Genomic DNA, 23,205 nt, shown 5'->3' on the forward strand with positions numbered 1-23,205 from the left:
CCAGCAAGACCAAGGTGCACTTCAGGTCTCAGAAATTAGCTGGCAACTGAAACACCTCGCAGTGTTATTGTTCAAAGCAGCAAGTGGCCTTAAGGGAAGGGCTGATGCATGCTTTACAAGTGCCTGAGCCCCGCAGTACTGCGGGGTGTTGGACAAAACATGATGCAGCTGCCCAGCGCCCTGGGGAGGACACCTGGAAAGGGGACCCGTGAAATGGCTGCAGCCTGCGGGACTGTCCCAGTGGCCAGCCACAGCCCCTGGGGCTGAGTGGGACAAGGGCTTCCCCAGCTCCACTGCCGGCTGAGATGTGGTCCCTTCCAGGGAGATGCGGTCCCTTCCCGGGAGGGAGCAGCAGGATATGGCCCCAGGCTGTGCACAGCAGGGAGGCTGCAGCTGGAGGTGCTGCAGGGCAGCAGTTGGTGGTCAACCCTTTAGTAGACACTAGAGAATCCCAAAGGAGAGCCCAGATCCAGACTCATGCCCAGCCAGCACCAGCCACCCCTCTCCAGACAAGGTTTCTCTCTGGCATGGACTCGCAGGTGTCTAATACAGAGCTAATCCCACGCCTTAGCTGAGGCTCAGTCCATCTCCAGACCTAAACCTATGGACATTGGGCTTCATGTGATTCAGTGTCTGGCTCTTGTGCTTCTTTCCTTTTATCTTTCCTCTAAGCCAGCAAACCGCCTGCACACCCCTGTTCCTTCACCAAAAAATGTAATATGCGGGGGAAACCACATCATTCAGCCTTGCCCTTGGGATGAAAGATGTGGTGTTTGGGGCAGTTTGGGCTCAGCAGATGCTTTTTCCGCTGTGAAACTGTGACAGCAGGAGGCCAGAGACACCCTCGCTGAAAGAGTCGAGCAGCCTTGGCTCGTCTGTGGAGCCTGATCCCTCGAAACTGGGTTTGAGGGGCTGCACCAGTGGCCTCTGAGCCAGGGTGGCAGGACAGGTGGCAGCCCCGGGGATGCTGGTGCGAAGGACTCCTGCCCACCAAGCCCTGCACTGAGCGTTTGCATGCTGCAGAGGAGCTCAGCCGTGGTTATAACCATCAGTGATGTCTCGCAAGAAACCTCTGCCTGTGAAGGCACGGCCAGCAGTGGGTATTTTCTTGCCGCGGGGACTCGCTCTGCCTCTCTCCCCTGCAGAGCTTTCTGTACGCAGCCAGGGTTTCGCTCAGGCTGCACCTCTCTGAGCTCAGGCTCCCCCTCCACCTGCCTGGCTATTTTTATCCCATGTCAGATTTTCACATCCTTTGAGACCTTCTGCCCTCTGGCCACATGGATAGAAATTGGGTGACATTTCCTAAATTACCAGGAAGGAGGAGAAATGGAAATGAACAGGGGACATGCATAGGAGTTGGGCTGGTGCAACTGCCAGAGATGGCATTTACCTCTCAGAGCAACTCCTTCTGTCCCCAAAGAGACGCTGAAGGCAGCACACACCCCACGCAGCTCCCCACTAAGTGTGCTCCGGCAGCACAAACCAGTCGCCTCTGCGCTGGCGGCCCTGGAGGAAGCGTGGCCGGGGGGGGGAAGGGAGTTTCTCAGGTTGTTTTTCCCCTCAAGGTTCCTGTTTCCCCGCCAGCCCTGGTCCACAGATGCCAGCAGCCCTCCCCATCCCCACGTAGCTTTGCAGAGGGGGCAGAGTGGATGGTTAGGGCTGAAGGAGCCCGGGAGATGGAGGAGGGCTGGGGAGAGTGGGGCACGGGGAGACAGGGGTGCCCTCGTGTCCTGCTGCCGGCACAGCCCTGCCTGCCAGCAGCCCTGAAACTCTTTGGGAGCCAAATCTGCTGGCGGGGAAGGGAGGGAAACCGCAGGGCTGAGTCACTCCTCTGAAGGCATTTGCATCTGGGCAAATTCCAGTCGAGCCACCCTCCCGCTACCTCTGTGCGGGGCGTCACGGGGCGGCTTACAGGAACGCCGGCCGGCCACGCTCAGCCAGTGGCCAGGCAGCATCCAGCGCCAGCTCCGGTGGGTTTCCACTGAAAGGCAGGAAGGCTTCCCAGTGGGAAAAGCTGCGCTGGTGAAGCAGAAACAAGAGTGAAGGCGAGCAGGGCTGCGGGGAAGCCGAGCCTCTTACCAGAAACAGCAAAGTGGGGTGCTGGCTGGGCATCGCTGCCTTTCAGCGTCTCCAAAAAGCAGGCAGGCTGGGGGTGGTCCCCCTGCAAGCTTTGCATTAGCAAACAAGGCAGGATTTGGGGTGACTGGCTGCAGGTGGTGACCCCAGCCCAGCAGATGCTGCTCCAGGGATTTAGGCTAGTGGAGGAGCGGCTTACGAGGAGGACGCAGAGCTGGGAGCACCCTGAAGGCTGCCGCAGCACCAGCAGAAGCCCGTGTGTTTGGCAGGGGTGGCAGAGGGGTTGGAAGAAAGGCGTCAGGGCTGGAGTTTCCCACCAGCTGCGGGGGTGGGCGAAGGTGGAGGAGCCACCTTGAAGGTCACAGGGTAGAAATAGCTTCTCCAGGAATGAAAGTGCAGCAAAAGGGCGTTTCTTCGCCCTCAGAAACATCTTGGGGAGCTGTAGGGGGGTAGGGTTGACCCTGGTGCTCCCCCATGTCCCACCCCTGGTGCAGCCCCCAAACTGCCGGGGTGCTGCCAGTGTCAGGAATGCCAGCGGGAGTCCTGGGTGCCCAGCACAAGCACAAGGTGCATTTTGGGCTTCCCTGCTGGAAAAGGCTGGTGAGCCCTGGGCAGTGTCGTGCTGCCTCTTCCCTATGCTCTGCACCCAGGGCTGATGTTTCCCCAAGGTTTAAATCCCACTGATGTGCAAAACCATGTTCCTGCTTGAAAAGAGCCTGGCTAGGGTCAGGTGCTGTGCATGGCTGGAGCAGGATGGATCCTGGGATGGGTCCCAGCCCAGGGTTGGGCTCAGGCATCTCAGGGTGAGAGATCAAGTGCCCATGTCCAGATCTGGGACCCTTCGCGCAGTGCTGGAGCTCTGCGCATCGTCTCGGCGGCGTCCGACCTCCCACTCCTCCCTCTAGCGGCTAAAATCCCGGCATCGCCCAGGGCTCCCATCACCCCCAGCACCGCCCGGGGCTGGGGCTGGGGCATGGGGGTGCAGGGGGACCCTTCCCCCTCAATGACCCCACACTGGGACATTGGGTGTGTGACCCCAGTCCCTGCCACCCCTCCTGGCAGGGATGCTCCTGCCTGCCCCAGGTTTCATCTGAGAGGGGATGGAGCTTTGCAGAGGGATTTTGGATTAGGGACCATGTTACACGTGATGGGAAGCTTTTGCCTGGTGCGGGGCAGGCATCATGCTGGTCCTCACATGGCTCCATGCCCACAAATGCCCAATGAGGAATGCCAAGGGAAATGTCAGCTCATCTCTAAGTAATTTCTTTCAGCTAGCCTTGCAATTAGTCCCTTGGGGAAAAAAAAAAAAAAAAAAAAAGAGGTTTTGGGCTTAGCCAGCGGTTCTCTCTGCGAACGTTGCCCTCATCTTGTAACTAGGGCACAGTGGGAGGCGAGAGCCAGTTAGCTCTTAGCTAGCATCAAGCTTTTTGCAGAGAGCGCGAGGCGGATGCAATGAGGCTGCCGTGGTGCTGGGCTGCTCCCCGGGCAGGCCACGCTCCTGCTGGGGTAGGGAAAGGGCCTGCAGAGGCTGAGTGGGCAGCGAGGGGTGCACGGCAGCGAGGGATGCACGGCACTGAGGGGTGCACAGTGAACGGCAGCTCGCCTGCATCCAGCCACCCAGCTCGGGGCACGCTGCGGCTTCCTTTCCCCTCCACACCCCATAAGTGTTGTGCAGGTGTGCATGGACCACAGGTTTGCTCCTGCACTTGTGCTTTGACGCAAGACAGGTTGGGAGATTATGGAGAAGGAGGCATGGAGCCGCGGCTCCCCAAGCCGGGAATCGGTGCAGTGTTGTTCCCGGAAATCCATCTGGGATCCACCTACTGTTTACAGAGGAAAGTGCAGTGAATCATCTGTGTGGGGAAGGAAAATACACCAAACTTGAGCCTTTTTCAGCTTTCCGGGCAAGTGAAAGCTGCTGGGAGACCACCTGACTGGGAGCAGACCCAGCTCAGCAACCCGGGCGCCCCAGGGATGGGTGCGAGGGCTGGCACTGCTTGGAGGGATCTCTGTCCTGGGACAGGGCACCTGTTTCTACCCCAGCCCAATAAGCAAGGGTAGCTGAAACCACTGCAGCCATCAGCGGCAGTGCTCTGCTCCCCGCAGGCCAGCCCAGGGGAGCACCCAAAGTGCTGTTTGCCAGGCAGATGTCCTGGCTGGTGGGGAAGAGGTGACACTTGGAAATAAATGCTTTTCTCTAGACATGGGAGAAGACCAGTCTGGATATGGGTTTGCTATAGTAAGGACTGGGCTACTACAGCTGCCCGAGCATAGGGGCACAGAGCCCTTGGAGAGGGCCTGGGGTGCTCCACAGGGCCTCCAGAAGGACACAGGTCTGCTGGGGTCCCTCCGATGCCTCTGCCAGCCCCCTGGGCTGTCTCAGGTGCCCCTCAGGCAGAGCTCAGGCAGCTAAACTGAGCCCTCAGCATCTCAGCACAACACATGAGAAAAGGTTGCTTCCATTTGCAATAAATGGCAGATGAGAAAAGGGTTTGTATCCTTAAAGAGCTGTGTTACCTTCCAGCTGCAGCAGCCAGAGCAACCACTCTCCCCACAGATATGGCCTTAAACCAAGCTGCCTGGTGCTGAGACCTGTGTGCTCTACCCCCAGGGCTGCAGCAGAAGAGGAGGGTGATGCTGGCTTCCTTTAGCACCTGGAGAGCATTTGGGATGGGGTCTGAGCCTCGTTAGGATCCACCAGTGGGAGATGGGAAGCGCAGACTACAGGCACCTGTGGCCAGCAAATAAAGGTCATGGCAGGCAAACCTAGCAACTTGCTGCTGGATCCCTGGAGTTGCTATGGGGAAAACTGGGTCCCTCCCAGAGGTGTGCTCTGGGGTCTCCAGAAAGTCACCAGGAGCAGAAACTGGAGGTAAGGGGAGAAGACTCCTAAAATCCAGCTGCGACCCTAGTTGGGGGTGGTAACAGGTGCTGTGTGGGTAGCAGAGGGCTGACCCTGCACAGGGGCTGAAGCCCTGATGCCACCCTGGCTGCTGACCCAGCTTTGGGCTCCTGTGGGGCTAGGGAGGTTGCACCTGCTAGAGGGGACAGGAGCAACTGGATTACAGGCAGGGTGTTGAAGTGCAATAGCTGTGAAGCTGGAGCGGAGACCCTCAGGAAGCCTGCACTTCTTTGTATCCCAAGCCAGAGCCGATGCCCCAGGCAAAAGGGAAATGTTCAGCATTCAATGGATAAATTAAAGGAATCAAAAAACTGTGGGCTATTGGGTATGTTACCCTTCAATACAAATGCAGGTGTGTCAGCCCTGCATGCTGAGGGAAGGTTTTTGGCTGGATGGAGCTGGAACAGCAGAAGGTGCAGGAGAAGAGGGCTCCTGGACAGACCCTGCGCATGAAGAGTGCAGCTGAAAGCCAAAAAGTTAGAATTAAAAAAAAAAAAAAAAAAAGTGCCATGGGCCTCAGGGTGCAAAGCCAGAGACCTGCTGCCCATGAGAAGCAGTTCTGGGAGTGACGGGCCCTCCTCAGGGCAGAGAGGCAGCAATCTGTGGCAGCCCTGCGGGGACAGGCTGGTGGTCGTGCTGAAACGTGGCGAGTGGGCACTAGAGGGCTGCACGCTCCCGTTATTGCTGTCAGAGGTGTCTCAAACTGCACAGCCTGGTCTGGAAACACTGGTTAACTTCCGCTAGACTCGGTGACCTGGCAGAGAGAAGCGAGTATAACTTTGAAGAAATAGCAATTGCACACTACGTGGCCAAGAGAGTGATTCTTCTTCATTTTAATTACACTTTTCCCAACCTCTGCTGCTGCCTAAGCAAACTTATAAGGTGAAAAGAAGCAAGCTGTGTGTGGGCTTGATGCTGAGGTATGTGTGCTGAGCTTCCCTGGTTCCCTTAGCCCTCGGAAACTGCTCCAGCATAGCACTTGCCCCCAGGAAAGCTGCCTCCTCCACAGAAGTAGTGGGCTCCTTGGGTTGTTTATCATGAGCGAGCGGTGGCTGGGCATGCTGCAGGCACGGCTGACCCTGCCCCAGGTCTGGGTGATCCACTAGGTTCCCTCCTAACATGGATTTCTAGGAAACCTGGCAGCATTGAAAAGGGGGAAAATTAAGGTGCACTTACTCAGTCATCTATCTCAAATAATTTTGGAGTGATGTTCGCATGACCACTTATGTCCAGTGCTTTATATTTTTACCTGTTTCTGGCCTTTCCGTTCCCCTGCAGGAAGCTCCCACTGCTTTGGGGCCAGCTGTGCCCCCTCCACCCCATCTGCAAGCTCTTATGTGGTCATTTGCCATCCATACTGACACCTTCCAGGAGCTCCCACCTTGGTGCAGTTCTGCATTTTGCTCCCAATAACCTTTCAGCATGCCTATGCTCTTGTAGGTGCTGCTACCCTGATATCCTGGATATCTTCTATGCAAGATGAAAGCTTGGCTGCAGTTTGAGCACCCTGTGAGAAGTCATCTCCAGATCCTGCATGCAAACCCACATTAGCAAGCTTAAGACCATGCAGCCTCTCCCCATCTTCAGGGGAGTCCTGTGCCCCTGTCAGGTGCTGCCCCTGGCCAGGAGCAGACCATGGAAAACCTGATGGTTTCATTAACGCACCTCAAAGTATGTGAGATGTTTGCTTTTAGCTGGGAGAACACCGTCTCTGGGTTGTCTTCCTGCTCTTTGCTGCTGACAGCAGAGGATGGAAATGCTCCCCTTGGTGCCTGCTCTTGCCTTCAGCTGTATGGTAAGTACTGAAAGCACCTCTCTGCCTCCCCTCCTCTAAGCAGGGCTGTTCAAGGCCTTGCTTCTTGTCACCTGTCGAGTGTCCTGGCTGGGGTACTGTGTCATATGGCAAGAGCAGCAGCAAATTTAACCTGCCTTCCTTTCCTTGGTTTGCCTTGCTGTAATGGACCAGCTCATTTTGAAGCAGAGGTCTGCTCTGTAAGACACTTCTGAGACCTGCTGGAGGCACCAAACCCAGGGAGAACAGCGCTGCCTTTCTGACCAGATCCCCCTCAGCCTTTGCAAACACTGTTTTATGAGTATGGCTGGCTTCTTTCACATAGCACGTGGGTAAATCTTCAGGTCTCTTGTGAGAGATGTGGGCTATCCTCAAGTATACAGCAGCAACAACATGAACTGGTGCACTCTGCACATGTTTGTACCCTGGAGGGAGAGGATGAAGTAAACCCTCTGTCCTTAGAGGTGTCAGCAGCATGGGAGGAAGGCATTTGTCAGAGATGGCCTCTGTATGAGCTCATCAGGCTTTGAGACCTGCCTCATCCTCCCTTGTTAATAACCTGGTTGGCCAGAGCGGGAGGAAAAAAGAAAATCAATGGCTTTGTCCCCAGGAGCGTGATGTAAATGGAGTGTGGGAAAAGAACTGCAGGAATAGCTGGGGATGAGGGAATGTCTGCAGCTATTGCTCAGGGCACTGATAAAGCATAAAGGTAAGGGAAGAAAAAGCCAGCGCTTGCTTGGGAGATTAGGTAAAAATCAACCTGCCCATACCAGGCTCATGAGGTCCTTGGGAGGATTCATTAATACTTTTGTGAGTTAAACCTACAGTTATTACAGCACTAGTGAGCATTTGTGTTCCTCCAATAAAAGAATATTTTCATTTCATTGTACTGTCAGCACAGACTCATTGATGAGTGCATAAGGAATCCTAAATCAGATTTGTTTGATATCATACCAGACTGGATAATCATATTTATTGCCTCTTGAAAACTGAAGCTTTCAGTTTCCATTCACATTAAAGACTTGTCATCTCTAATCTACACTTCAGTAAACAGTACCTGGGAAAAGCAGGCCAGTCACTTTAGAAACCGCTCTTACATTGAATCCTTAGGATTCATTTTCCTCTTGCATGAAAATAAATCTTGAGCATTGCTATGTTTGCAAAGACTCTTCTGAGCTTAATTGCTTTCTCTTAGCAGTGTTTAACTTGTATCAATCTTCTGATGAGAATAAGCCCATCCTTTTTGGTTGTTACAGAGTATTGATGAAAGTGGAGTGATGGGTGAAATGTAAGAGAAAGTACCCTGAATCCCATGTGAACAAGTGTTGGTGGGTCACTGCAGGTGTGATTGCTTGAGTTGCTCATGCTGAGAGAGTCCAGGGAGAGTGTAGCTGTGTCAGGTGGGAGCAGGTGTTTAAGACTGGTACTTTTTTACTGCTTGGTAGATGAATTGTGATGGGGCTTTATAGAAGTACTTGACCTCTGTTTTCCTGTGACATGGCAACTGTATTTACTTGGCAATGCTGGTGTTGGTGGGCAGAAGGGAAGCTATGCACACACACACACCCGCCCCCCCCCCAAGCTAAATTGCCTGGGAGATGGGCTAGCTGATAGAATAGTAATTGGAGCAGTATGAGATGCGATTATCCTTTTATACAAGGCATTTGATTTTGCTAGGTAAAAACTCAGATTTATTGCCTAAATTTGTGTGCAGTATTTGAAGTGCATGGAGTTCTAACAATGTTTGTGACGAGAGTATTTTGCTAAGACATCTTGAAAGATCACTGTGATCCAAAAGAGGCTGTCAACAGTAATAATTAGCAGTGTATAAATGAGGCTTAACTGCTGGAATAGGGTACCCAAAGGTACTGCTGGAAAGACTGCTATGTGGGGCTGTAAAGGAGTATGTGTGTTAGCCATGCTGGAATTCAGAAAAAACACACTCGTTGAAAGGCTGTTCAGACCTTTCCCCAGTTGCCTGTACCTCCTGCCTGTTGGTTACCTCATCCCACCAGCTAAGCAATCAGAGAATAGTGGGGGAAAAATTGCTAGTCAGGTTTTGCTTTGTAAGAGCTTCTTACTGACCTTAGTAAGAAATAAGAGGCAAAGTTAGTATTTTTCTGTTGAGGGAAACATTCTTGGTTTTGTGTGGTGGTCTAGTGGGATCCCAAAAAGTGACAAGTGCTTGTGGGTTCCTTGTCTAATCTGACTATCAAACTACAGAAGAAAATACAGAAAAGTTGTGTTGTAGTAAAAGGGATAATGGGGTATGTAGGATGCCTAGGATCTGTTTTGTCTGGGATGATTGCTTGTGTGGAGCAGGAGGGAGAAGAATATGAATTTGTTTCATGTCCTGGAATGAGAAAAGCAGAAGGGCTGGGAATTGAATGTGAAATGAGCTGGCATGTGGCTTTGGACATGCAGCAGACTGCTGTGCGTGGATGTGGTGGTCAGCAGTGGAATACCCCACGTGGGACCAAATGCCAGCTGCCTGCAGGTACTCTGCTCTGTGGGTGCAGGATGCGTGTGCATGTGGATGCAAAAGAAATCCTTTATTTCTTATTCTGGAGTTCAGCTCCGCAGAACTGGCAGAGACTATTAGACCCCATGGACTGACCTCCTGTCTTTCACAGGCCATGCAATTTCTTCATGTTTCTCCTGACATTAGCCCACTGATTTATGCGAAACTAAAGTACATATTTTTTTTCCAAAAAGACAGGTCTGAAGACATCAGGAAATGAGAAAACCAACATTTCCACTGATAATTTGTTGTTCTAGTTAACCACTGGCACTCTTTTCCTGTTTCTTCTTTCTCATTTCAGTCTGTCTGGTTTCTGATCCTAAACATTAGTTCCTGTTATAGATATCAGGAGTAAATCAAAATGCCCTCTAGAATAGTACCTGCTTTCTTTTCAGAATGTGGGGTATGGTAATTAAATCTCTTCAATTTGTCTTGGTTTTGCAGAAGGCTGGGGTTTAGTGCTATTGCTGCTGGGGGAAAAAGCAAATCCTATCACTTCCCTTGCAGCTGGTTCATGCCCTCCCTCTCACACCCACATGTATGCAGCCCTGTAACGCAGCGGGGCAAGGAACTGGTTCTGTTGAAATATATAAACTTTCTTCTTGTTGCCTCTGGGCTATTTTCAGTTTGCAGTCTGCTTGCCCCAGGGCTGTATGGATGTCTGGCGGTATGGTGCTGAGCCCAGCATGGTGAGGAGGAGGCTGGAAGTGTTCCAGGTGGGATGTTGTTGCAGCAGAGCCCCTTTCAGGGATCAAACTGCCACCGGAGCATTTTGCTGAGGGATGCTTTTCCAGTCCTCAAATGAAAGTAAAAGCAAAAGGCTGCTGTGTTTGGCCAGTGCTTAACACATCCAGCCCTGCCTGCAGTGCAACATAAGAAACAGTAACAAAGCAGTTATTGATAATAATGAAGCAATTGAGTTTTCTCGAGTGTATGAGGGTGAAAAATGCCTTCCTTGCCTGACAAGAAAATGGTTCTGCTTCCTTGCCTTTGAAGGGCCACAGCTGCTCACTCTGAGGGCAGAAATATGTCAAGAGCAAGCACATACTGCAAATGTACGCCCTGTTCCTCTTGAAGGGCTTGGCTGATAGGGAGGGAGAACATGCACAAACGGTTTGCGATAAATATTTCTGCCAGGATAAACCCAGCTGAGGCAAAGATGAATTAACTTATGGAAACTCAGTTAAAGCACATATGAGCTGGAGCTACTGGTGTGAAAATGCAGAAAGATCTTTGTTTCTACACACACGCACGCACTCACTTCAGCCAAAACACCCTGGGTTAGCAAAAAGTCTATTTAATAAGCCAGGGAAAGCTACTCTGGAAATGGGTGAAGGTGCACTTGGAGTACTAGGATAGGAGAGCTGAGGCAGTGGCAGCCTTTAGCAGAGCACTGAACTGTCTTGCGCAGCTGTGGCTGATGGGGAACATGGATGAAACTGATTGAATTGATTTGAGCCTTATCTTAAAAGTTAAACTCTTCCCAAAGAAGGAATTACAGGGAAATTATTTGGCCCAGCTGAGGGAAGTGTAAGAATACCTACTAAGTTATAACCATTTCGTATGTTTTTGTGGCCTGTTTAACAAAGCTGTGAATGTTTCATGCCTTGTATGACTCCACTCTGCCATCTTGTAGTTTTAATATAGGAAATGCTTTCTAGGTGAGTCCATGCTATATCAGGCTTTGTATATTAAAAAAAAAAAAAAATCCTCAATTTCTTCAAGGCTATTACATGAAAACAAAGGTTTTAGAGTAAAGAGCATCTATGACTTTTCTATAAATAAGACAAAATGTTAATAATTGCAAGTTAATTATAAACTGGAGCTGTCACACAATATGAAGTTAAAGGCATAGCTGAGCTCCAAACCATTTCATTATCAGAGATGATATTCAGATAATCAAACTCAGCTAGCCTGTTGAAAATACTAACCTTGTACCTAGAAATGGAGTTTCTAAGGATTAAAATGTCAGTGGGGGTTTTAGGTCACTTGTATTTCCCAAGGTTTATTTTGAAACTGCACCAGTTTATCTTAACTCAGGGTTTGACCTGTGGATCAGCACAGACTGTTTATGTAGATGCCAGAGTCAACAGTTAATCATTAAGTGGCAGATAAGCTACTGAGAAAAACACCTATGGGTGTCCCAGGGTGGCTCTCCAGTGTAACTCTGAAATTAGACAGACCCGGGTTTGGTTGGAAGCAGGATGCTGTAGTGGAGGGAGCCTGTTTTAGTAATGCTCAGAGTGATGAAAACATGAAGTAAAGCATGGGGGGGGACACACCAATTATCTCTCCTCTTTAGCCAAGCTGGGGATACTGAATGTAGGAATTGAACAGTAAAGAGAATCAGGTGAGGAATAATCCAAGAAGAATTGATTTTTTTTTTTAACTTCCTGAGATGATATACCTAAAGGTCCTTGTGGAGAAATGACTTCTTGCAAGACCATTGACAATTCTTCCAAATCTAGGTCCCAGAGGGCTGGGGGGAGCAGAACTACACCCAGCTACCCAACTGCTCCTGCAGCTGAAGTGGATGCCTGCTGCACCCGTAAGAGAAACAAACTAACATTGCAGTTTTAGTATGTTTTCAACCCAGACAAAAGATGGTGCAAGGTCCTGGTCCTAGCTTGTTAGGCTAGTTATCAGCTTGTTATGAGAACTGCATGTGTGAAGTGGAGCTTGGGGCCAGGCACTGTTTGTTATGATTCCCAGCTTAAGAGTGAGATAGCAGCAAAGGCTTTGAAAATACATTAATGGGTTGAAAGCAGAGAGAGAACAATCAACAACTTATTCATGATTGATTATTGAAAAAGTATAGCCTTGAGAGCTGGGAAAAGACTGGGTTTGCCTTAAGGAAGGAAGAAGCTGTTTTGCAAATGGGAGGGGGGAACAAACCCAGGCAGGGATGTGATAAAAGCATGTGCCAGAGACCGGGAAAGTAACCTCCCTTCCCGGGAGCCTTGCAGCACTCTGTCCAGAGGCAGAGACCACGGGCTGGCCACTAGCTCAAAATTCAACAGGCTCTGAGGGATAAGATCTCCAGTTTAGGCTGGGGAAGAAAGAGGGTGCCTACTTCAGTTTTGACTGTCCTTGTTGAAGAGCTCTGGGGCCTTGAAAACATCTCTGACTTAGACCATCACAGGTCACAGTTGCCAGTACTGACTGTACAGCGTCAGCTCCATGTACTGAATGCTTGCAGCTAATTTAGGATAAAGGGCTGGCTGATTTGCATGTATGATGATCGCATGGATCATCACTGGGGCTTGGACTAGATGATCTTCAAAGGTCCCTTCCAACCCATTCCATATTTAAGAACTAATATGTAGTGATAATGTTCAATAGTGTGAGAATTATTGGTATGAAGAGTGTTGTCAATGAATGCCTATATAGTAAAGTTGTTTTAAAGCCTAAAACTGGTATGATTTATCAGTCTAAGCACTCCTGTCACAGTGATCTGTAATTCCCTAATGGATATGTGTATATTCACTTGCAACTGCATGTCTGCACTCACTCATCAGCATGTGCTTGGCTTCAAAATACACTGTGTCCTGCCCAATGGGAGGGTGAAACATAAGAGATAAAGGAGTTATGAAGGAATTGGGGACAATAATTACAATGATAAAGGAAGCGAGGCTTCATTACTTCAGCCACTCAAGGCATACTTGGTTTGTATCAGATCTTTGGGATATTTTTTATTTTTATTTTATCACCTACAGAAAACCAAATTTCTAGGAGAAAGTGCTAAAAGCAGTTCTGGGCCTCAATTCTTTTTGCTATGTGTCTGTATGGAGGCAGCTGCCTCTGTATTTCTTCCAAATTGTGCCTCTGATAGGTGTCACCTGAGGTTTAAATGTGCATATATTCTTCCACTGTTTGGCTTATCAATTTAACTTAGTTTTTACTATGCCTGCCTATATCTAACATTTGCAAAAAGCAGATGGATTTCTTTGAATGCTGTGTTGCATTTAGGTGCCTGTTTACCCTGTGACTTGGTCACTAGGAATGTATTTACACATAATTGCTATGAAGTGTGACTCCAACCAGCGTAAGTATATCTGAAACCACTTTCAAACTACCAAGCTCAGAAATCCCTAACAATGTGACCCTGCAGAACAGAATTTGGCAAGGTATATTTGCTTATTTGAGCATGTACCATGTACATTTAAGTACATGTCTGTCTTGATACGCAGCCTGCAAAATTGACATGAGGGGTTTTTGCCTAAATTGCACTGGTTCCTGGCCATCTCTACCTATATGCTCACTTGTACTTAGGTGAGTTAATAAGGGGCTTGTTGCCAGAAGAGAAGGATTTATTGGCTGAAGTTTTACAGGAGCCCCTCCAGTGTCCAAGGGCATTCAGTGTTTTCATTCAGAGTCCATATAATGGCATAAGAGCATACTAACTATGATTGCGGAGTATTTTGTTAAACTGTTGTGAATTTGGGAGGGATGGTGAGCACTGGAGAACAGGACTGGAGTTAAAAGTTATCTTGAGAAATAGTCTCAGGAATGCAATAAGGAGTTGTACAAAGGATTGCAGTGAGCTGCAAGACTGTCAGATGGAGAGCGACTGTTCAGCAACAGCTCTGCCAGAAATCATCTGTAGGTTAAAGCAAATCACAACTGTATGTGAGGGGGGGAAAAAAAATCCTAGGAGTACAAGCAGGAGTTTATCCTGCAGGTCCGGGGACAGATGCTTCTGCTCTACATGGGGCTGCCGTGGGAGTACTGTGTGTGGGTTTGCACTTTGTTCTCCAGGAAAGCTGTGAATCACTCGAGGGAATTCGGAGGAGAGCAGTTAGTGGTGCGCTGTAGCAATACCCGATCTTTCTTACATGGAAATTGTTGTAGCCAACCCTGTATGCTGCTGAAGGTGGGTTGACCCTGGCTGGATGCCAGGTGCCCACCAAAGCCGCTCTGTTAACTCTGCTCCTCAGCTGGACAGGGGAGAGAAAAATGTAGCGAAAGGCTTGTGGGTCAAGATAAGGAGAGGTCATTCACCAATTACTGTCACAGGCAAAACAGACTCGACTTGGGGAAATCAGTTTAATTTATTTCCAATCAAAACTGAGTAGGGTAATGAGAGAGAAAACCAAATCTTAAAAACACCTTCCCCACACACATCCCTTCTTCCCAGGCTCAACTTCACTCCTGATTTCTCTACCTTCTCCCACTGAGTGGTGAAAGGGGACAGGGAATGGGGGCTGTGGTCAGTTCATCACACGCTGTCTGCTGCTCCTTCCTCCTTGGGGAAGAACTCCTCCCACTTCCCCTGCTCCAGCATGGGGTCCCTCCCATGGGAGACAGTCCTCCATGAACTTCTCCAGTGTGGGTGCTTCCCACGGGCTGCAGTTCCTCACGAACTGCTCCAGCGTGGGTCCCTCCCACGGGGTGCAGCCCTTCAGGAGCAGCCTGCTCCAGCGTGGGTCCCCCACGGGGTCACAAGCCCTGCCAGCAAACCCGCTCCAGCCTGGGCTCCTCTCTCCACGGGTCCACAGCTCCTGCCAGGAGCCTGCTCCAGCGCGGGCTTCCCACAGGGTCACAGCCTCCTTTGGGCACATCCCCTGCTCCGGCGTGGGGCCCTCCCCGGGCTGCAGGTGGATCTCTGCTCCCCCGTGGGCCTCCATGGGCTGCAGGGCACAGCTGCCTGGGCAGGGGCTGCACCAGGGGCTGCAGGGGAATCTCTGCTCCGGCGCCTGGAGCACCTCCTGCCCTCCTTCTGCACTGACCTTGCTGTCTGCACGGCTGTTCCTCTCACATATGCTCACTCCTCACTCCAGCTGCTGTTTGTGTTGGGTTGGGTTTTTTTCCCCCTTCTTAAATACGTTATCCCAGAGGCGCTACCACTGTTGCTGATGGGCTCAGCCTTGGCCAGCGGTGGGTCCGTCTTGGAGCCGGCTGGCATTGGCTCTGTCGGCCATAGGGGAAGCTCCTAGCAGCTTCTCACAGAAGCCACCCCTGTAGACCCCTGCTACCAAAACCTTGCCATGCAAAGCCAGTACAGCTGCCCAATTTTGCGTGTTTCTAGCAGTGATTTGGCTTTAGATCCAAGAAAAAGCTTATGACTCATGCCAGCTGTCTGTGATACAGGAGCTTGCTGGAATGCTAGACTGGGAGGGTGTAGAAAAACACACAAGACTAGGAAGATGAGGTGTATGTTGCACTTGCTGCCCTATGCCTGTAAAAAATTTAATGTAACGTGATCTAATGTTATGTGATTTAATCTTTATGAAAGGGGAAGTTTAAGGAAAACTTATTTCACTCGCTCATACTGTCACACATTTGACTCGCATTTTCACATCCACATACGCATGGACTCCAAGACACGTGTCAAGGATCTCTTGTGTAACACAAAGGATGATACGTTGTCTGTCAAATCCTTGCTCCATTTTTTGGGTTCCTCTTGATCATACTAGATCTAGTTTTTGAGTTGGTTTGAACCAATTTTTGGAAGGTCTTTTACTCCCTTAAGAAGTCAGAAAGTTAGTGCAGTGAATTTTTTTCCCCTAAGAATCTTGCTTTTTCCTCTGTAAGTCTTAGACAAGGTGGCTGTCCGTTGTCTTTGTCTCATTGTGAGTATCCTTATGGCCAGTTTGCCTTCCTGTTAGGACAGCAGAAAGCAAGGGCACATACAAGGTGACATAACCCTGTCACCATCCTCCTGTTATCGGCGCATAGGTCTCCCGATGAGTTGTTTCTGCTGTGGCCTTATCGGAGCACAGGCTTTGTGATGTAAACACCTAATCTGTCAGTGTTTTAGTCTGATTGCTGTTGATGATGTACTTAGTTGTCAATACAAGCCACTCTTCTAGCCCTTGCTTGATTAATAGTTTTTGCTGGTGCTTTCCTTCATATCAACCTTAGTATTTCTGCTACAAATATCTGCATTTCTATCTGAACACCAGCCTTCCTGGAACAGGTAGATGTATGTGGTATATTGTGATCTGTAGCATTTTGTAGGTGTGCAATGACTCTTAGAACTGGTGTAGGAGGAAGCGGTCCCTTCACAGGCTGTGCACAAAGCTTGCTGCCACACTGGTATTGGTCATAAAACTGAGAGACTCCAGACTAGCACTTACAGCTTGCATTTGTGTTAAGTAGATGTTGGCTTTTGCCAGTTTACTAAATGTCCCTAACTAATCATTCTACTACAGTAATTATGTCTGTTTTCCGAAGGCCAGCTGCTATCCCAGGCATATTTGTGATATCAGTGACAAACTAAAAACCAAAACCAAACAAATTCCTTGTTACCAGCACAGAACTGAACAGCCCAGCTGGTTAACTTGCTGGCCTAACCTCTTTTTCTATTAGCATCTAACTCTTTTCTGTTTTTTAAAAGCCTGTTCCTCTCTCACCAAGCTGTGATGATGTCATCCACTAGGCTTTTTCCTCACTGAAGTGACAACTGTGTGGTCCCTGGCTTCTAGGTGAAATGGCTGGTCCTGCAGACTTAGCTGGTTAGTAAAGAAAAAGTCCTTTAAAAAAGATTTGCCTGTACTTGCCACTTTTGATATATCAGCCTTCCATTTGTTCATTCACAGACATGGAACTTAGATTTAAAATAGTAGTAAGGCAGTGTAAGAGATTTTACTGACTGACTGCATGCCTTGATTTTGAAATATAACAAAGTGTTCACTCACTTGGACTAGATATCAAATGTCCTGTCTCTGCTCACTTCTGATGGAGGCTGCGATGCTTCTTCTGTCCCAGCAGGCATTTCCCAATTAATTATTTTTCAGGCTTCACTAGATCTCTGATTGCAAAAGAAAGATAATATTTGAGGCTGATGTAGGGATTCCCTCAATATTTCCAAAAGAGATTTTAAGAGTTTGGTCACAGCATTAACATGTAAGTGGAAGAAGAGGAGAGAGGTTTGGCAACTTTGATTAGCTGACTGAACTTACCAGCTACAATTTCTGTTGCATGTTATGCTGAAAGCAATGTGTTCATGTTGTGGAGAAAAAGCCAGAGAAACATTGATAAGCTGCTGAAGGAAAACCTTCTTCATTGACTGCTAGCAGCGGATTGCCCCTTGTCGCTATATTTTGTTTGACCTTCGTGTCAAGAGTGATTAATCTTTGCAGAAACAATCAGCAATGAACAGGATGTTTACCAAGAACATAGCACTGCTCTTCTCCAAGAGAAAGCCTTCCTGGAAAGGGATCTGCAAGGATGGGAACTGGCTTTGGTGAATGTTAATGTGATAGATGATGTCTGCTGAAGAAGCCACAGGTGAGGGCCGTTTCCATTTTTACTTTAATTTGCTTAAGCTGTAAACCAAGCTATTTCTAGTGCTCGTGGATGAGGGAATTTTGTGTATATGGTTATATGGCTCTTGCCTATGAAGTTTAAGTATTGAGAGTCACTGACAACTTTAAAAGGATTAAATAATTAAAAGATAGGGTATAGGAGAAGTAGAATAGGTGGTACTTAACTGACCTAGATTGATTTGAAGTTTTCCATGAAAATGACTGTGGGAATGGATACATGTGTCAGGAGAATGATCAGTGTGTGTTAAAGGTGTGGGCAAACTATGTAGTGATCAGTAAACGTATATTAATGTAGTAGAATTATCATGGTACACAAAGCCAGGACAGATTATATTTTCTACACAGTGTGTCCCCTTGACACATCAGTGCAATGCTGCCAGACTTTTGTCCAGTCAAAAAAAGGGAACCAGTGCGCTAGTTGAGTTCCTGGCTAAAGATGCCAATTCTGTGGATGAAGCAGGCTCTGAAAGAAGAGCAAATACTTCACAATCTTAAGATACGAAAACTCCCCACTGATGAAACTATTGTTGCAGTTGAAACTGGTACCATAAATATTCTCTCCAGATGTTCATCTAAATGAAAGTGTAGTCTTCTGCTCTGTGAGCTGCATGTCAGGAAATCAGTGTCTCATAGAATCACAGAATCATTTAGGTTGGAAAAGACCTTTAAGATCTTCCAGTCCAACCATTAACCTAACCTAATATTGGTAAAGGAGGTGTAAATTGGTTCCTGGAATGCTCAGTAGGGATTTTGCTGAGCATCTGATCTGATAACATCTGGGAATTAAGAGTGGGAAGGGGAGAGGTTCTCCAGAAAGATGGGAGAAAAGGAAACTGGGAATGCCAGGGAATGTCTATATCTGAACTGTACTGTAATTTGTGGCTGCGCTGAAACCACACAGCAAATTGGTGGTGAAGGGAACAAAGAGGCAGGCACAGCCAGGAAGCTGGGTCTGCAGGTGCCTGGAAAAGAAGTACATCAATTTGATGAGTTTACACAGTCTTAGCTCAGACGTGTTCGTGTGAGCTGCAGCTATGCTTCTAGCTATATGCTCAGGTATACATTTCAGTCAGAGGAAGCCAGCCTAAATCTAAAGAAAACATCCTTATTCTGTTTTCATGAATGAGTGTTTTTCTACTTTCAAAAAAAACCCTGCATAGTATTCAGCAGTCCCCTTTACATTTGCAGTGCATAGAGTAATGGCTGCCTATATCAGAACACTTCCACATGAGTGTGGGTTTTATCCCTTCCACCAGCTCCACAACTTTTTTCAGCACCTGTGTTCTCCCAGGAAAACCAAGGAAAAATCTTCTAAACGTTTCCTGCTTTTATCCATTCCTTGCCATATACACATTCAAATGTCACCTGTTTTCTATTGCTTCCTATCTTTCCTCATGTGTGCCACATAAAATGATATTTAAATGGATGCTGAGACAGAGCTGGTCTTTGCTTCCTGTCCCAACATGTCTCTGCTATTGTTGTGTGGGTAAATCAAAGCAATGTTATGAAGGATAGGAAATCTCATTATTATAGCTGTTTAGTTGAAATAAGGGGAAGCATGAAGGTGTGACTAATAAGCAGCTAGGTAAGACTAACATGCAGGTATCTGCAGCCATCAGACATAACAGTATTTGTCAGAGAACACCTGTGGTAGGATATGATAATGTCTGAATAGAGCACTGGGATATACAGCATGAACTGCTAGTAGCTAAGCATTAGCTATAGTTTGAAAGCATGATTAAATGCATGTGTAGTGAAAATAATTGGTGGAAAAAAATGTGTGGTAGAAGATAATTACAAGCAAGAAATTGCATCAGGCAATGTAAGAAATTATTTAAATGTCTATAAAGGAGAATGATGGATGAGAATCTTTGGGTTTGGGGTGCTGGAGAGTTGAGCTCCCCCCAAAGTGCATCATTGTATTGCCAACACACAGTGTAGTGATTCCTACTACTGAAATAAAGGAAATGCATGACTGGAGTGGTGGCATGCTGAGCTTTGTGGGTGAGCAGTGTTCTGGAAGATCCAGGTTTGGAGACAGATTTGGGAATCTGTGCTGCAAACTGTGGCCAACCGTGTTCATAGTGGTTGGTGCAAGAGAGCTGCCTGTGCTGCGCCTGGGAGGAACAGCCTACAGTGTATGCGGAGTGCTTGTGTCTCAAAACCCCCTTCTGAGTTTAAACAGACTCTATAGGTACATCTAGATGCATACAGATGGAGAATTAGTTACCAGAAAACAGGAAACTGAAGAGAGGAAAAGTACATCTTGAGAGGCAGTGTGTGGAAGTGTCCCAGGAATGGATAAGCTCCAGAGCCAAGAGGTCTTGCTGAATCCACAGGAACTGATGATCCCAGGACATAGTCAGATGAATCTACACAAGGCCACCAGCACACACGCCATCAACAATAGGTCGTATAACTCAGGCCATATCCAAGAAGTGAGTGGTGGCTATATGCTGACAAAGACTACAGGATTACATATGCATCTGCAGAAACAGATGGACTTTCTAAGCACTGACCCTGAAGCCACTGGCACATCAGTATGAGCCTCTGTGTCTGAGAAAACCACAGCTTCCCTTTCCCCACTGGGTAATGATGAGTGGTTGCAGGTGTGTGAATCATGAAAGAATAATTGAATTTACTGTCTGGTTAGTTATCTGCTATTAGTAAATCTACTGTAACAGCTTAATAAAAGGTATGCTAATAAATATTGGTTGATTTGTTTCTCCACAAACTTGATTCTGTATCAGGGAAAAGGCAATTTACAACACTTAAACTCCAAGGGGAGAAGACTTACGATAATACCTGTCTTTGCCCTTACCTGTCACTCTCCATGGTTCCTTACAGAAATCTTCCTCTTGTAGCCTCACTGCTTGTGTGTACTTAATGTTCTAGGAGAGTTTCATGGTTCTCTACCACTTCAGAAAACTATCTTCTCTTTTCACTCTGATTCCCTTGAAGTAGCACACGGTCATTGATTTTGAATGACTTACCCTTTGCTGTGCCTTTGGTGAGGTCATGCATATTAAAACAATGTGGAAATGAACAGACACATTAATGAGACAGGAGGTCCCTAGAATTTCAAAGAACATGGTTAGGGTAAGTATTTCATATGGAGCTTTGAAACAATCATGTTATAAAGTGGATGCAGGTTCATAGCTTAAGATGGCCATCTGTGTGCAATGCTATGTGACTTTGCAACCTACAGCACCTCCTTCTTCATTTAGATCAGGGCTGCAAATCACCCCCTGGAAAACTGTATTCTTCTCACAAATTGTTTGAAGAGGAAGATTGAATTAATGGTTGAACACAGGTAACAGCCTCTTCTGACTGCTGAGGGTGGCCCCAAGGCTGTGAATGTGTGATGGCCCATATACCTAAAGATACTTCTCCATGACTGGTCTGCTGGTGCTCTCTGTGCGTCAGCCATGTGTGGCTGCTTTGGTGGTTGCTCCTTTGCAACAAAGCAGAAGAGCCTAACACAGGTGGTGGTTGCAGTTGTTGGGAGGGCTGGAAGCTGGAGTGTGCCTAAGAAGGTCTCTTCTGCCAGAGGAGCAGGTGTCTCCACAGAGCTCCTCGGGTGAGTGATCTACAAGGGGAAGGAACAACCTTCTTCCTTTTCTACAAATAAATTTGAGGTATTAACTATCTCTGTGGCTTCTGAAACTGAAATTAAAATAAAACTGTTCAGGAAACTGATGCGGTTTTTTTATAGTATGATTTCAGCTACCACTCCAAGACTTCAGAAATACCTAGTTTCTAGTGTTTAAGTAAGGGAATTCTGTGGTGATGGGTTGTTTTCTAGAGGAAAGGCTGAAAGTACTGATGTATTTAAATGGAAATTGAACAATCCTGAAGTCCAGCTAGGCTTTCAAAAGCCTAAGGGCAATTTCTTCACAGACTAGAAATGGTTCTTTGATTTTGCCTCCTTTGTTGCTTTGACAAAAGCATATGTGCCCTTTCTGATTCAGGGGTTTTAACTCTTTTTAGAACATTTACGTTAAAATATTGTAATAAAGATCACATGGTTGTGACCGATATGTTTCAGATGTTAACGGGCTGTGGCCAAATCACAGTCTTTCACCATGATGTAGCTGCGTGGTGGGCAACCCATTTCCCTGTGGATACTGCTTAAAACCTCTGCACTCTGGGAATGCTTCCTGCTTTTGCTTGAAAATAAAAGCATAAGTCATTCTGGAAGGTAATTAAGGAAGAGATTAAGTAAATAGCAAAGAATGAGTCACACAGTACCCCCAGTATAGTTCCAGATCTCCTTGTAAAACCTTGTCAAGTTTCCGAGAGATTTGTACTTTGAATCAAAGTTTCTGGTTATTTGTGGCCATTCAGACTGCACAATGGGAAGGACTAATAGAAATGAAAATCAATAGCATGGGTCTGGGCAGGAGGCAAATTACTTTCCAACTTCTTTGAAGCAAGGTGTGAAGTAAGCATCTTGTAACTTTTGCTTAATTCGGAGGAACGGAATTGTAAGCAGTGAAGTGATCCCAGATTGTCAGGGAAAGTAAGATCCTCTATTTCTTGGGAATAATTAGTATCTATAGTGATAAGACTTATTCTAACTAAAGTAAGTTTAAAAAGCAGTTTGAGTATTATGATTGCCTAGTGATAGCTATACTTGTGTGCCTAATGAGTGTTGTTGCTATTTATTTATTTGAAATTAAGGTCTGCTGTAGGGCATGTATTAGTTTAAACACCCCAAACAGACCGATAACTTTACAGCTGTTGCACCTTTTTCTTACTTCCCTCACTGTCCTCAGTGCCACAATACCACACCTTCTGCAGTTTCTGTATTTCAGACACTTGCCATAAGCGGGTTATTATAAGCCATGTTATTACTTAGGTAATTACTGGGTTTTGTGTCCTTGCTGTCTCCTCCTTATGAGAAACAGCTTCACTTTGCCATCACCAATGCTCGAATCACACCTTCCTGTAGAAGCTGCTTGGTGTCTCCACGTTTCCTGCAAACTTACCAATGCATTCTGTATCTGACTCTTTTGTTGTGTTTTGTGTTTACATCCCCAGGTCATGTGACTGCAAAAATGCCTCTAGGTCTATTGCAATTCTGCAGGGTTGAAGTATTAAACTGAAAGGTAAAGCAAATGTTTATATTACCTCAATTTCATCTGCTCCTTCAGTGTGACAAAAAAATATTTCTGGAATTCCTGGCTAACGCCGGGCATGAAACTTTGCTTTAACACTTTATTAGACAGTAATTCAAATACACACTGTTGTCTTTCCAAGCAAATCTATATGACAGCAAGCCCAGTTGTTTGTCTTTTGTTGTTGCTCAAGAAAGTTACACCAAGCATAAACACGGATTGGTTGTACTGGTGTGTGTGGTGGTTCTTGATGTGTGTTGTCAAGCAGTGGGATCCCCTCCTGGTAGCTTTCTTACAAACATAATAGTCAGAGGTGGTCCCTGGGGCAGAGAGCTCACAGCTGAAGGCAATGCGTGTAGGATGGGTTAAAGCAAGAAAGGAGGAAGGTACATGGTGCGATGGCAGCCAGTGTTTTACTCTTTTGAGGTTGGGTTTGAGACATCATAAATTACATGGATGAAAGCTTTTGAAAAACAGACTGAGGGATGGGGCAGGATGAAAGGGGGTGACTGGGAGTGCATAGT

The sequence above is a fragment of the Pelecanus crispus genome, chromosome 10 (genome assembly GCF_030463565.1).
Source record: "Pelecanus crispus isolate bPelCri1 chromosome 10, bPelCri1.pri, whole genome shotgun sequence".
NCBI classification, from domain to species: Eukaryota; Metazoa; Chordata; class Aves; order Pelecaniformes; family Pelecanidae; genus Pelecanus; species Pelecanus crispus.